The sequence below is a fragment of the Drosophila tropicalis genome, unplaced genomic scaffold, assembly GCF_018151085.1.
Source record: "Drosophila tropicalis isolate 14030-0801.00 unplaced genomic scaffold, ASM1815108v1 contig_463, whole genome shotgun sequence".
Taxonomy (NCBI): Eukaryota; Metazoa; Arthropoda; class Insecta; order Diptera; family Drosophilidae; genus Drosophila; species Drosophila tropicalis.
Window position 1 is genome coordinate 3,168,661 of NW_027172929.1, and position 13,908 is coordinate 3,182,568.

Here is a 13,908-nt window from a genome sequence, read left to right on the forward strand (position 1 = left end):
AGGTATGGATAGATAAAAAACCAAAAAAAGAAGGAAAAAAGAGAGTTACGAGTCAATGAAAACAATTTGCGACCAACCCAACATGAGTGACTCACGAAAAGAGTGCAGAAACTGAGACGGTCCACAAAGAATGATTACTGCTGCGCCTGGAACTAGGACATCAAAGGGAAACCATCTAATGATCATAATTATTCCAAATGGCGCGTATTCGGCCACCTAATTCATTTTCATCGACCCCAACTGAGGACTGAGGTGAGATACCCATACATACATACATACATACATACATATGTATGTATGTATGTGAGGGAGGGCCAACTGAGGTCTTGTACCTTTAAGTTATGTCAGCTGTTTTTGGTCCTAACTCTGTTTAGCTTAGTTTAGTTCAATAATACATTACTCTTACATGGTTTAAATATAATTAAACATTTTAGGATTATAATTTAACGTATCTTGGATTTTTGAATGTAACACTAATTTTCTTTAAACATAATCCATTACTTGGTGGATTTTTTTGACATTTTACAACACTAATTTATGTCATGGAGTTTCTAATAGAAACAAAGGATAGATTTTTCAACATTTGTTCTCTTGCATATGGGAATAGTGATTAAAATTTATGCATTAAGGCAAGTTGTAAATCCGACTGTGCCATACCCTGCATCTAAATGGGAAACAAATTTTTAAAATCTTAGATTTCTAACTTCTTTTCAAATGATGAATAGAGGTTTTTGGCACACATGTTGGCTATTTCATGGGTATGAGACAAGGTTATTAAGTTTGATGGATCGCAGGATATTCGCAACTTCAATATGTTGGTCAAAATTTAGTGCGAATCAACGAACAAGACCAGCTTATTGATTTCTAGTCTTCATAATAGATTGAATGTTTTTTAGATACAAATGATCCGCCATGTTGAAAGCTATCTTAAGTCTTTAAAAATGGCTACACCGCTTTAAATCGTCTTACTGGGACATCAAATATGTATATCTATAACAATAAAACACATATTCTCTTATTTAATTTGAAATAAAATCAAATTAAACTTAAATTGAATATTCTCAAAGCTTAAATATTTAAGTTCGATTCATCTTTCCCGCGCTTTTAAGACTCACAAAATTTGTTAATTTCAATTATATTCCATACAAATGTATGGAAAGATACAAATGTATCTATCCATGTGCAGCAGGTGGATAGGAGCCAAGCCAAGAATGGGGGGGAGGGGAGTTGGTCATTTGGCGGGATTTCGTAATTGCCAATGCTTAAATCTATTTTGTAAGTTTCGTATGCTTTTAACAACAACAACAAAAACCAAATATTATAATAACAAAATTAATTGTTTCAATGCACATAATTCATCATTCTCCTCTATATAGTCTGACATTCGTACATAGTAGGTAGGTACTATCCCCCAATCGAGTCAGTCCCCACTTTGTTCTACAACAACAACGAAATAATGAATTTAGCCCCAAGCGGAATTTTTGCACAAAAAAGATGAGCAAAAAAACATATCCACACAGCAATTCGACTTGTTAATACCCTGTAACAGGAAAGAAGGGCACAAGTTCTAGTCTGCTTTATAATGGCTTTCTAAGGATCTAATCCCTGATGATGGGAAGAGGATATTTATGATGTTATAAACTCTTTGTTTGTCCTTTATGGCAAAGGGTATTCAAAAAACCAAAAAAACATAACAAATGATTTGTGGCAAAAATATTCGTTGTTGTTTTTGTCTATTCGTCTGTCTCTTTTCTGATTTGCTTGGTTGTTTTTTTTTTTTTTCTTCTTTTTGCTCATTAGTGCCGTTTTGTGTGCGTTTTTCTCTCAGACACATACTCACTCATTTTTTTTTTTTGCCTAACCCCCTCCCCCTCGCCACCAATCCATCCTGCCACCCAGCCACACTTGCTTAACGTTTTTTTTGGCGTTTTTTTTTTTTTTTTTTTGGTTTGTCAACTTGATTTTAAGCTCAAAAACATGTTTGGCTCTTAATTTTGGTCGTTTTTTAGGGGATTTTTTTTTATTATTGAAAAATTTTGAAATAGAGTTTTAGTTTTCTAGAAAGGATTTACGTATTATTGCATCTTCTCTAATTTACAATTGAATAAACTCCCCCCCGCCGTTCCTAACCCTCCCCCGACGAAAATTTGTTGTCATGGCATTTCGTATAAAACTAACCTCAAAAAAATGTTGATTGCTTCAGCAATAAAGAAGGAGGTGAGGGCGATGGTCGAGAGACAGGCACAGGCAGAGCCCGAGCCAAAGGCGGCGCAGCGGCAGAGGAACACACACAAACACACACACACACGTGCTTGTTAAGTTACACACAGACACCCCCGAAATGAACCGAAATTTTGTATCTGACGAGTGCACACACACACTCGCAGTTAGAGTCAGAGACACACACACACACACACACGTATATCTACATTCACATTTACAGGGGGAGGGGGGCGATATGCAGTCTGCAGATACACAGAAACGATGCGAATAAAAATCACACAAAAAAAAAAAAAAAAAAAAAAAGAAAAGAAAAAAATCTCAACTAAAGACGACGATGATGACAAAAATAAATAACGCGTTATTTGCTTCTCTCTTGTTTTTTTTTTTTGCTTCTTTTTAGTTGAATTTTATACAATTTTAGAAATAATTAATCCAAAAGTTTGGCGTTTGTTTGTCACTATTTCTACTATAATTTTTTTTTGCACTTCTTCTTCTTTATTTTGGCGGGGTTCTGTGCTTTCAGTTAGCCTCAGAATTCGTTTTGTTATTGGCCATCTCACTAACAATTTCTTTCCACACACAGTTTTCGCGCATTTGTTATTGTTATTGTGGTTGTTGTGCTTGTTGTTGTTGCCTTTACTTTATTACTGTTGATAGTTACAGATTTTGGGCACATTTTTCGTTATTTTTTTTGGTTATTTGCCGATTTCCCGATCATCTACATGTACATAGAATGTACATATGTACATATTGCATTTGACAAAGCATTCATTTTAGTTGCCGTATGAAAAATCGAACGAAATGCCAAAAAAAATAACAAAGTGAAACCGAGTAGCCGAGTATCCCAAAGCTGAAACGAGACCTCCAACTCAACTGGGAGCGCGGAGCGCGCCAACATTTAGCTATGGGTCTGGGTCTGTTGGCTAGCTGGCTGCTGCTGCTCATCGGATAAACTGAGAGAGAGAGAGAGATACACACAAACACACACATAGAGTAGAGAGAGAGAGAGAGTAAGTGGGAGAGAATTTAGTAGTTGCTCGCTTGAGATGTGAGAATTTTATTTGGGAGTGAGTTAAGTTAATCACTCTCTTGCTCTCTCTCTCTCTCTCTGTCACACACACACACACTCTCTTTCTAAGCTTTTTTTAGTCAAAACATTTGCAATCTTTTTTCAACGTTTTTTCCTTTAACTTGACTTTTTGTTCGCTTTTGCCGGCGCGCCGCTACACCAGGCCACCGAGGCCCCCCCCTCCTCCTCCTCCATCACACACACACAGACATAGAATACATAAACGGAAGACAACTTTCTTTGTATTGGTGCAGTCGCCCTAAAAAGCTCGCTCTCGCTGTGGCGCCTTCTAAAAATGTATTCTCTCTGCCACACTCTCTCTGCTCACCATATTTCACTCTCTTCCGTTCTGTTGTCGACTTTCTAACACTGACGTCGACTTCACTGCCAACTATTAGCGCGTGCTGACGTTACTGCCTCTTGCACTTCGTGTCGATACATGCATACATACATATGTATGTATGTACATCCATCCATTTCTGCTATCTTCCTCTTACTGTGGTATAATCTGTTTTTATGCCATGTTTCCCCCGAGACTCCCACCCGAATAGCCAAAAAGAAAAGGAAAGAAAGGAATCTAATGACTTAAATTCATCAAAAGACTTGTGGTTATCGATTTTAATAACTGTAAAATAAATAAGATCATCGTAGATTGAGGATCTCTTGCAGATCTAGAGATCATTCCGAATACTTTGTTGAGAAATTTGTCTTGTAAGTAAACGAACTTTGATCAACATTTAAAAAAGAGAAAAGTAATCATTAAATTACCATCAAGTTCCACCTACATAAATAAAAACTATCTATATATATATATATATATATGTATGTAAAGCTGACATTGTGTCTTTTCTGTCGATTTTCGGTTTCTTGTTTTTTTGTTTACTTTATAATTTAAGTTTTTGCTTTGTTGCAGAAACAGGGAAACAAGCAAATGACAAGTTGTATTTTTCTTAAATTGTGCTAAACAAAACCAAAAAAAAAAAAACCGCAACAACAAAAACAAACTACATACTAAAATTAAATTGACGATATAAATAAACGAAACGACATTTTCGAATTTTTCTTTTTTGCAAGAAATCCATCATTAAGCAGTATTTAAATTAAATTTAGAACTTTTATACGTTTTCTTTTTTGTTTTTTAGTTGTATTTTAGTTGTGCCTCACTGTTGCTGTTGTCGTGTATGTGTGTGTGTGTGTGTGTGTGTGTGTGTGTGCCTCAACTTGTAACTTGCAATGGAAATGTTGCAACTTCCTGCCAATCTATTTAATGTCAACGTCAATTTATCCTGTTATATGGAATGTTTTATTGGCATCAAGTCGCCTGATCAACATTCAATCGATACATCTTACATAAAGTAATGCATAATTCTACTACTTTTGGCAGGTTTGCATTCTTCACATTCATATATGTTTGTATGTGGATGAGGTAGTCAGTCAACAAGTAGGTCAAAAACAGTCAACAGCATGTATTGGCCCGATTGAAATTCCATTAAACATTAAAAGACAAAGTCATTCATTAATTTATCTTTCAATCGCATCGAATTTGGTATAACGTTACATGATCCTCGTCTCTATATATCTAGGTCTAGCCCAAGGATACAATTATCCTTCAAAAAAAACATTCAAATTTGGCCAAAGAAGCTTGGCAATCAATTGGCATAGAACGGTGGAAACATTTGAATTCTCACTTTCATACGCACTGTTGGCCCTCGCATGTTTTTTTCATATTTTTCAATACATCAGACATTAAAACATGTAAACTTAACTCTTTATTAAACTTTATATTAAACATAATAATGCAAATAGTTAAGTCAAAGAAAGTCTGAGCAGAACAACAAATACCTATAACAAGCATTTTTATATTGTTGTTACAACAACATTAAGAGCTTGTTTAAGAATAAACATCGTGTTCATCTGAAGCGGCTTCACCAAATCAGATGCACTAAAGAAAACATAATACAACTGTACTTTTGTCACAAACAAGTAATCTAGCATAGGACTAGAATTACAATCAGCCACACACATTGTAGAAAAACACTTGTAATTCTAAACTAACCCAAAATATCACAACGGCAGGATGTCAAGTGGCCGAAGCCGTGCCCAAAAATAATAATAATTTTCAACCCCCGAAATCTTGGGTTTGAGTCTCATTAGAATAAGATATTTTAAGAACAATTGTTACCTCCTAGAGCCTAAGATTCCCTATATAAACTCCATACTTTTGTTAATAAAATCAGTTCATATTTTGAATTCAACGAATGAAGATTGGGTTATTCTTCTCCTCCGGAATCCCTATTCATTTTGGTCCTTCGAGAAAAAGGAACTCTGTAGTTTTCCCCCACCAGTGGTAAGAGACTCAGAGAGTGAATCAGCTCCTTAAGAGTTTGAGATCTTATGCAAGTGTAAATGCTAAGACGAGCTAAAGGTAGCAAAATAAGAAAGAACTCTGTAGTTTTCCCCCACCAGTGGTAAGAGACTCAGAGGTTCAACCAGCTCCTTAAGAGTTTGAGATCTAATGCAAGTGTAAATGCTTAGACCAGCTAAAGGTAGCAAAATAAAAAACTCTTGTTTTCCCCCACCAGTGGTAAGAGACAGAGTATAAAATTAAAGCAAAATATTGCTTAATAAATAAAAAGTGCGTGCAACCGAGTATATAAAGGCAGTTTGGCTAGTCGAGCAACTGCAATAATTTCGGCGGCGGTAAAAAAAAAAAAAAGAACAATATAAAGTTCGTGTGTGGCGTATTCGAAGCCCTAATATCGAAAAAAAAAATAAAGTTAACTAGTGTATAGTTATATACATATGTACACTATATGTAGTTGCTAGTCTACCAACAGCAGCAGAGCAAGAAGATAGTTGCAAAGAAGAGGCTGGAAAAGTGCCAGTATAAGAAAATCTGGTGCGAAATCCGGCACCGGTACCGCCTGAGCCCATAGGCCCTGGACAACAGCAGCTGAGCGACGAAACAATAAAAAATAAAACGGCGAACTCTACCCATTGGCGGACAAGCAGCAGCAAACAGGATCATCAGATAAGATATAAATTAAAATAGTCATAAGTACTTACATCAACCTATATATTTTAATATTATCGATATCCAAATATACGCATAAGTTAAAATGTTCACTAATAAGGCTGCAAAAGTGGTAGAGAAACAGGCAGGGTTACATACCAGGTTAAGGCAGTTGGAAGCACTAGATCCTAGAAGCATAACTAGCAAAGTTGTAGAGGAAGTAAAAGAGATAAGGAATCAATGGATACCTAATAACAAAAAATTGATTGAGACTGCTCCAAATTTAGATCATGATTATTTCAGAAATAAAATACATGAAGAAGCATTAACGATAGTTGCCAAAATTATAGCCATAGGAGAGTCAGAAAAACCAGGCACTAGTAAGTCGGTGTGCGTTGAAGCGGAGGCAAACATGTCAGAGATAGTTGATGATAGCATAGGAGAGTCGCGCGGGAATGCGACCTCCAGTAATGAAAACCCTAAGCTTAACCAGGAGATATTTATGGATAGAGTCCGACAGCTCCAGGAATATTTGGAGGTAGTAGAGTTGAAGTCAACAGGCAATGGGACATGGACATTATATATTAATAAAATTAACTATTTGTGGGAGAAAGTACAGGCATGTCAAGTAATAACAAGTGATGCAAAATTAAAGAATATTATGGATGATTTACAATTTGATGTCCGAAATTCATTGTCAATGCTAGAAATGAAATTGAACAATAAAGAAAATTGTAAGAGTGAGAATGTTACCGTGAGGGGCGAATTACCGGTGTTGCCCAAGATTCAGGTACCCACATTTGCTGGAGAGGCTAGAGAATGGGACCTGTTTGTGGAGTTATTTACAGAATTAATTGAAAAAAGAGACGATTTAAGTATTGCTCTCAAGTTTAATTATTTAAAATCCGCGTTAAAGGGCGAAGCAAGGAGCATGGTAGCTCATCTATTGTCAGGTTCAGCTGACAATTATAGTGCCGCTTGGGAACTTTTAACCAAGCGGTATGAAAATAATCGGAGGGTATTTTCCGAACAATTAAATCGGATCGTTGATTTACCGATGATCAACAATGAATCCGCAAATAGTGTAAAAGAAGTGATTGACATAATAAATGAATCAATACACTTAATTAAAATCAAAGCAAATTTGTCCGATGAAGTTGACGTAATACTCGCTCAACACGTACTTCGGAAATTTGACAGAGAGACTCTACAGTTGTACGAGAGTCAGATTAGAAAAACAAGGCAGATACAATTGCTATCGGATGTCATGGAATTCTTGGAGCAAAGATATTGCTCGCTAAGTGCCGTGAGAAAGGAAGAGAAAAAACCATTAGAAAAAACGTCGGCTGTGGGGTTTAAAGACAGTTGTCCGATCTGCAAAGGCCCCTGGCATAACGCACTTCAGTGCTATAAGTTTAAAGCGCTAACACCTATAGAAAGGCTGGAAATAGCAAAAAAAGTACAATTGTGTACACGATGCTTGAAGCATTCAAGCAACAAGAGATGCAATAATGAAATGGTCTGCTCATTTTGCAGCAGAGGACACCATACGTTACTCCATTATGAAGAAAATCAGGAGAGCGTTAATACCTGTGTAACGGCACAACGAAAATTGTTGGCCACAGCCCTAATACAAATTAAGAAAATAAATGGAGGGTTTCAAACATTAAGAGCTTTGATTGATAGTGGTTGTCAGAGTACTATATTATCTGAAGAAGCCGCTCAAATATTAAAGTTACGTAAAATTAAACAATATACAAAAATAAGTGGCGTGTCCTTAGTAAAAGCAAAAAAATCAAAATATAAAGTAAAAATAGATGTGAAGACGCGAAATCCACGGGATAAACTTCTTAAGGTTGAGGCAATTGTTTTGCCAAAGTTAATAAAAGCTCTTCCATTAAAAATAGCAAATGTGGATATGTCAAAATGGCATTCCTACGTACTTGCTGACCCCACCTTTAATAAACCGGGTAGGGTTGACATGATAATAGGGGTAGACGTATATACCCAAATCTTAAAAGGGGGAGTTAGAAAGATAAATGGCCTACTAGGTCAAAATACTAAATTTGGTTGGATCATCTCGGGATGCACCAAATCAAAAATAAATAAATCTGTAGTAGCACCAACAATAGATGTTACAGGTTTTAAAAAGCGTTGGGAGAAGAAAAAAGGTAAATGTGAAAATAAATACAACACAAGTCCAAACAAGCTCATCAACAAAACAAAACAAGAAATAACTTTTCGGGCCCCGGCAGGACCTCACCTTAGAGGTAAGATAAAAGCTGAGGTAAAAGAAATAAGTTTATGGCCCGCTGCAGGACCTCAGTTCGGAGGTAAAGTAAAATCTGGGGAAGAAAAAGTATATATCCCAGAGCCAGTACAAAATGAAAATATTCAGATGGCAAACGTTAAATTAAATAATGATTATCTAAGAAATAGTGTCAAAATAAATTCGGGTAACAAATTGTCCGAGGCTGTATTACAAAAAGGGACAACACTTAATCCGAATAACCACTCAGAATTCAAATACCAGCAAAAGCCACATTGGTTTAAGCCGAGAGGTAAAAGTAGTTGGTCTTTAAAGTCTCCACCATATAAAAAGGCTAGAAGTCAGCACAGTAATACACATCAGGAGTGGGTAGATATCCCGAAGCAAAAATTGTTAAACATCGGGCGATATTAATAAACCAATTTGGAAAATGATACAAACATTGATTTGCTAGGGTTAACTTCTCTTATGTAGCTCGTCATGCTTCTTTAACAACAGTAATCTTATTAAAAATAATATTAATAATAATAATTTGTTTAGGGCAACTAAATAAAAATAAAATCCAAAACGTCACATTTGGCGGCCCTTTGCAGAATGTTTAAGAATAAACATCGTGTTCATCTGAAGCGGCTTCACCAAATCAGATGCACTAAAGAAAACATAATACAACTGTACTTTTGTCACAAACAAGTAATCTAGCATAGGACTAGAATTACAATCAGCCACACACATTGTAGAAAAACACTTGTAATTCTAAACTAACCCAAAATATCACAACGGCAGGATGTCAAGTGGCCGAAGCCGTGCCCAAAAATAATAATAATTTTCAACCCCCGAAATCTTGGGTTTGAGTCTCATTAGAATAAGATATTTTAAGAACAATTGTTACCTCCTAGAGCCTAAGATTCCCTATATAAACTCCATACTTTTGTTAATAAAATCAGTTCATATTTTGAATTCAACGAATGAAGATTGGGTTATTCTTCTCCTCCGGAATCCCTATTCAGAGCTAATACATATTATTGATGCATTTAAAAGTATTTCAACCTCAAAAGTTTCCGCTATTTCAGCGAAATTCTTAATTGAAAATTGCATGGCAACATCATTATGGAAAACATTTTAGAATTTCCAGAGATAATCCTTCACCGTTTGCTATTTAATAACTTAAACTTTGATAATTCCATAAATCTCGTTCATATTTTATAAACATTTCAGTATAACCACTTTCAGCACACACATAAAACTAACTAACCAACTGAGAAGGAAAGAAAAATAAACAAACTAACAAAAACGAGTCTAATGCCTAATTACCTTTTCAAAAGACAGCCAAGCAGTGGTAAATGCAATTTAAGAAAATATGCTTAAATCGTACACAATCCCTGTTCCACAAGACAGCGAAAAGCCACTCAAGTAGAGAAAGACGAGATGACGTTTGACAAAAGGAAACCATGCGTATTCGTAATTCTAACACCTCGCTCGCTGCTGATGCGTAAAGTGTGAAAATCCGCACGCATTGTGAAACCTCAGCCGCAACTCATTTCCCTCCATCGAAGAACACACTCAGAACGCACAAAATTCGAATCTAACCAAAACTTGCAACAGTTTGAGATTTGCCTTCGTCTTTGGTTGGCACCTTTGCCTCGGACTTCGACTTCGACTTCCATTGCGACTCTGACTGCCGGCAGTCAGCATGTTGGCCTGCTTGTTTAATGGCATTTATGTAAGTAATAGGATTAGGCCCAGAGACCATGGGTCATATTCGCTCAAAAGCTTTGCCAGAGCGACATTACCTCAAACACCTATGCGGACCGGAAACCGAGAACGGCTAGAGTGTTCACATAATTCTCGTTACTTTTCTCCCACTCTCACTAGCATGCCATCCCATTCCATCCCATCCTTAACAACAACAACAACAACAGCCACACTTCAGGTTAGTCAAGGAGGATTTTGTGGAATTAGTAAATAACCGTAGCACGTAATGCCAATGAATGTTTTGGCTTGATATCTCCAAAGGGGAAGGAGCCTGGCAAGGTGTTACTTAAGTTTAGATGAGGCTGAAACTGTTTAGTTTATTAAAGCAACACTTAATCTGTTAACAAGTTCTTTTCTTTTCGAGCAGTCAGAAAGTGAATCATATATATTTCCAATTCGATCTAATGCCATGTCGTGAGTTTCAAGTTCTAAGACGAAGACAAATATAATTATAAGGAACTTAACCTGTTATAGACACCTGTAGAATATTCAGACAGCTAAATCTCTTAGTGTCAAGGACCCAATAGGTTGGATGTCTGAAATCTTAATCTCAATCTTAATCTCTCTTCTTTTAGGTTAGAACTATAAAGTCGTTCCTCAAGTTGTTTAGGCATAAAGCTGATTCCATTACTAATAGAAGTTTATACCAATTTACCATGACTTATATATAAATTGGTCGGTTTTAGCCCCCCATTCAAGAACTGTGTGCTCCCACCTTGTCCTACCTTTTCAATGCTAGTGCTACGAAGAACGAAAAAACCTTCGTAGCGAAAAGTAAAAACAATGACTCCACTTACATTTATTTATGATGTTATAGACAAAAACAAAAAAAAAAAATAACCCACAAAAAGTGTAGTAAATTGTGGCACCGACTTTGGTGTACCCTGCAAGACATAAACAATTACCTTAATATTAAATTTCTCTAAACACTTCGGCACACCTGTTGACTCGTTTTTGTGCTTTGTAAGCACTTTTCTCACCAAATATTTCTAAATGTAACTCGGACATTTTTATCGGGATTCTTAAGAAATTTGCTGATTCAATAGATGTTTAAATTATGTATTGATATCCCAAATTTAAAAGGAATACATCAAATATTGGGAGAGTATGAATAAAAAATATTATCTGTATTTACTTCGACTGTTGTTGCCAATACAAATTATTCGAAATTGTATTTGATATACCCTTTTTTTTTGCCATGTTCTATGGTTGTAGGGTATATTTTTAAAGAACAACTCCCACGCTCTTGCCCGCCCTCTCCACCGTTAAAGATACATATGTCACGTTTGTTCTAGTATATATTCAATGACATGTCGAAAAAAAATGAAAACAAAACAAAAAATGAACATTAAATAAAACTAGCTAAGCAGCTGCACTTTTTGTGAAATTCGTCAAGTTTGTTGATTTTGGGGGAGTTATAATTGAGGGGGTGGAATATGCCGAGTTTTTGCTTTGGCCAACACAAAAAAATGCAACTAGAAGAGGGCTTCTGGCTAACTTTTGGCCTAGCGAAAGTTTCTCTAACAATGCAATTTCTGGGCTTTAAACGATTCCATATGAATCAGCTATAACTTGGTCCTATATCTATAGTGATTCAGTTCTATTAATATGATAAAAGATATCGCCTTTCCATCCAAGACATATGCTCATTAAAAACATATATAAATGGACTTGTATCCTTGCATCCTTCTCGACTGGCTGTTGCTAAGGGGGGGGGTTTTAATTCAATGGTCGCTAATAAAATTGAAGGAAGTGCGAGTGCAATTTATTTACAAAAAACTGCAACAGCTATGAGTGAAAGAGATAGAGGCTGTGCAGTGAGTGAGAGGGAGATACATACATATAGAGAGGTAATCCCTTCGGTATGTACATACATATATGGTGACCAACAATACCTACTTGAACTTCAATGCTCGGACTCTGTCCATTCGGTTCGACTGTCGGCCTGTCGCCTACACTTTTGGCCCACCCCCACTGCCCGCCCTACCGACCCCTTTCATTGCACTGCCTACGCCACTGTTTCGCTTACTGGCCGGCTGCTGCTTCTGGATGGAAAATGAATGGCGTCAACTGTACTTTTATGCTCATACACGCACGCATATCTATGTATGTATGTGTGTGTGTGTGTGTGTGTGTGTGTGTGTACATGTGTACATTTATACATGCACATTCTCCTCTATATGTAATTCATTTCTCGTTCTCGCACATTTGTTTTATATACAAAATTTTATTTCGAATTCATTTAAAATATGTGTAATGCTTCCTTTTTTCCAGTTTTGCCCCTGTGAATGTGTGTGTGTGTGTGTGAGTGTGTGTGGCCGTGTATGTGGGTGGTTTATCCTTTCGACTTCTGTGCTTCGATTGTCGATGGACAAACAAAAAAAACCGCCCATCCCACACCCACACGCAAGGCCTGTCTCCCTTTCCACCCTACTCTCACTCTACCCCCAACCAATTTACCTACCTACCACCTCCTTCCACCCCTTTCTTCTCACCCTCTTCTCCCTTTTTTTTTTGACGACTGTGGAGTGTAAATATCAGACTGGCCGACGCGCATTTTTTCGATAATTAATTTTTTGCGCGTAAATGCAATTTGCATGTAGATGAGAGTATGAACATGTATCTACACACACACACACACTCATGTATGTATACAGTGGAGTATATATGTACTCATTTTTGCGAATTCGTTATATAATATGCAAAAAAAAAAAGGCCTGACCAGGGTCTGTATTTTATATGTTAAACAGAGGTGTTCGCTTCCTTTTTTTCATTGCATACATTTTGGCGCGCATTCTCGCCATCCTTTTTTTTTTTTTTTGTTGAACTGCTTTTAACTGTCAGTTGTGGCCGGGTGGTGTTTGGGGCGGATGAATGGGGGCGGCCTTTTATGTAGCGTCATCATTCGACGTTAACTTTTGCACTGGACTGTACCTTTTTTGCTTTTGCAATGGCCATTACAGTTGCCCATCATTGGAGAGAGCAATTTTTAATTATTCTACGCCACATTCATTACGCACTTTTTTCGAGGACATTTTTTGAAAGTACCCAAGCAGAATACATACATACATATGTGATTATATGAGTTCTTTCAACAATAACACCAAATCGGACAGACATACATATATATTTAGGTATATAATGAGAGGCATAAAATCTGTCGAGATTTTTAGAGAAGTTTTAGAATTCTATGAAGAACAAGCTAAACTCATGTCCTTCTACAATATTTTTTGTATCGATATTTGAGTATGTGAAGAATTATTCATCAATTTACTTATGAATCAGAGACAAATATGTTAGAATATTAAGAGTATTTTAAATGTTTTTTTAAACGAATCTAAGTAGTATTTCAATTAACTTTATTTGTTGGCCTTATTTGTTTAAGAATAAACATCGTGTTCATCTGAAGCGGCTTCACCAAATCAGATGCACTAAAGAAAACATAATACAACTGTACTTTTGTCACAAACAAGTAATCTAGCATATGACTAGAATTACAATCAGCCACACACATTGTAGAAAAACACTTGTAATTCTAAACTAACCCAAAATATCACAACGGCAGGAGGTCATGTGGCCGAA

At 36.4% G+C, this 13,908-nt stretch overlaps 1 protein-coding gene across 4 annotated transcripts in view; it reads right to left on the reverse strand.

Moving 5' to 3' along the window:
• jim overlaps positions 1-13,908 on the reverse strand; it is a 33,434-nt gene that overhangs the window by 16,824 nt on the left and 2,702 nt on the right. The gene's annotated exons all lie outside the window — the stretch shown is intronic.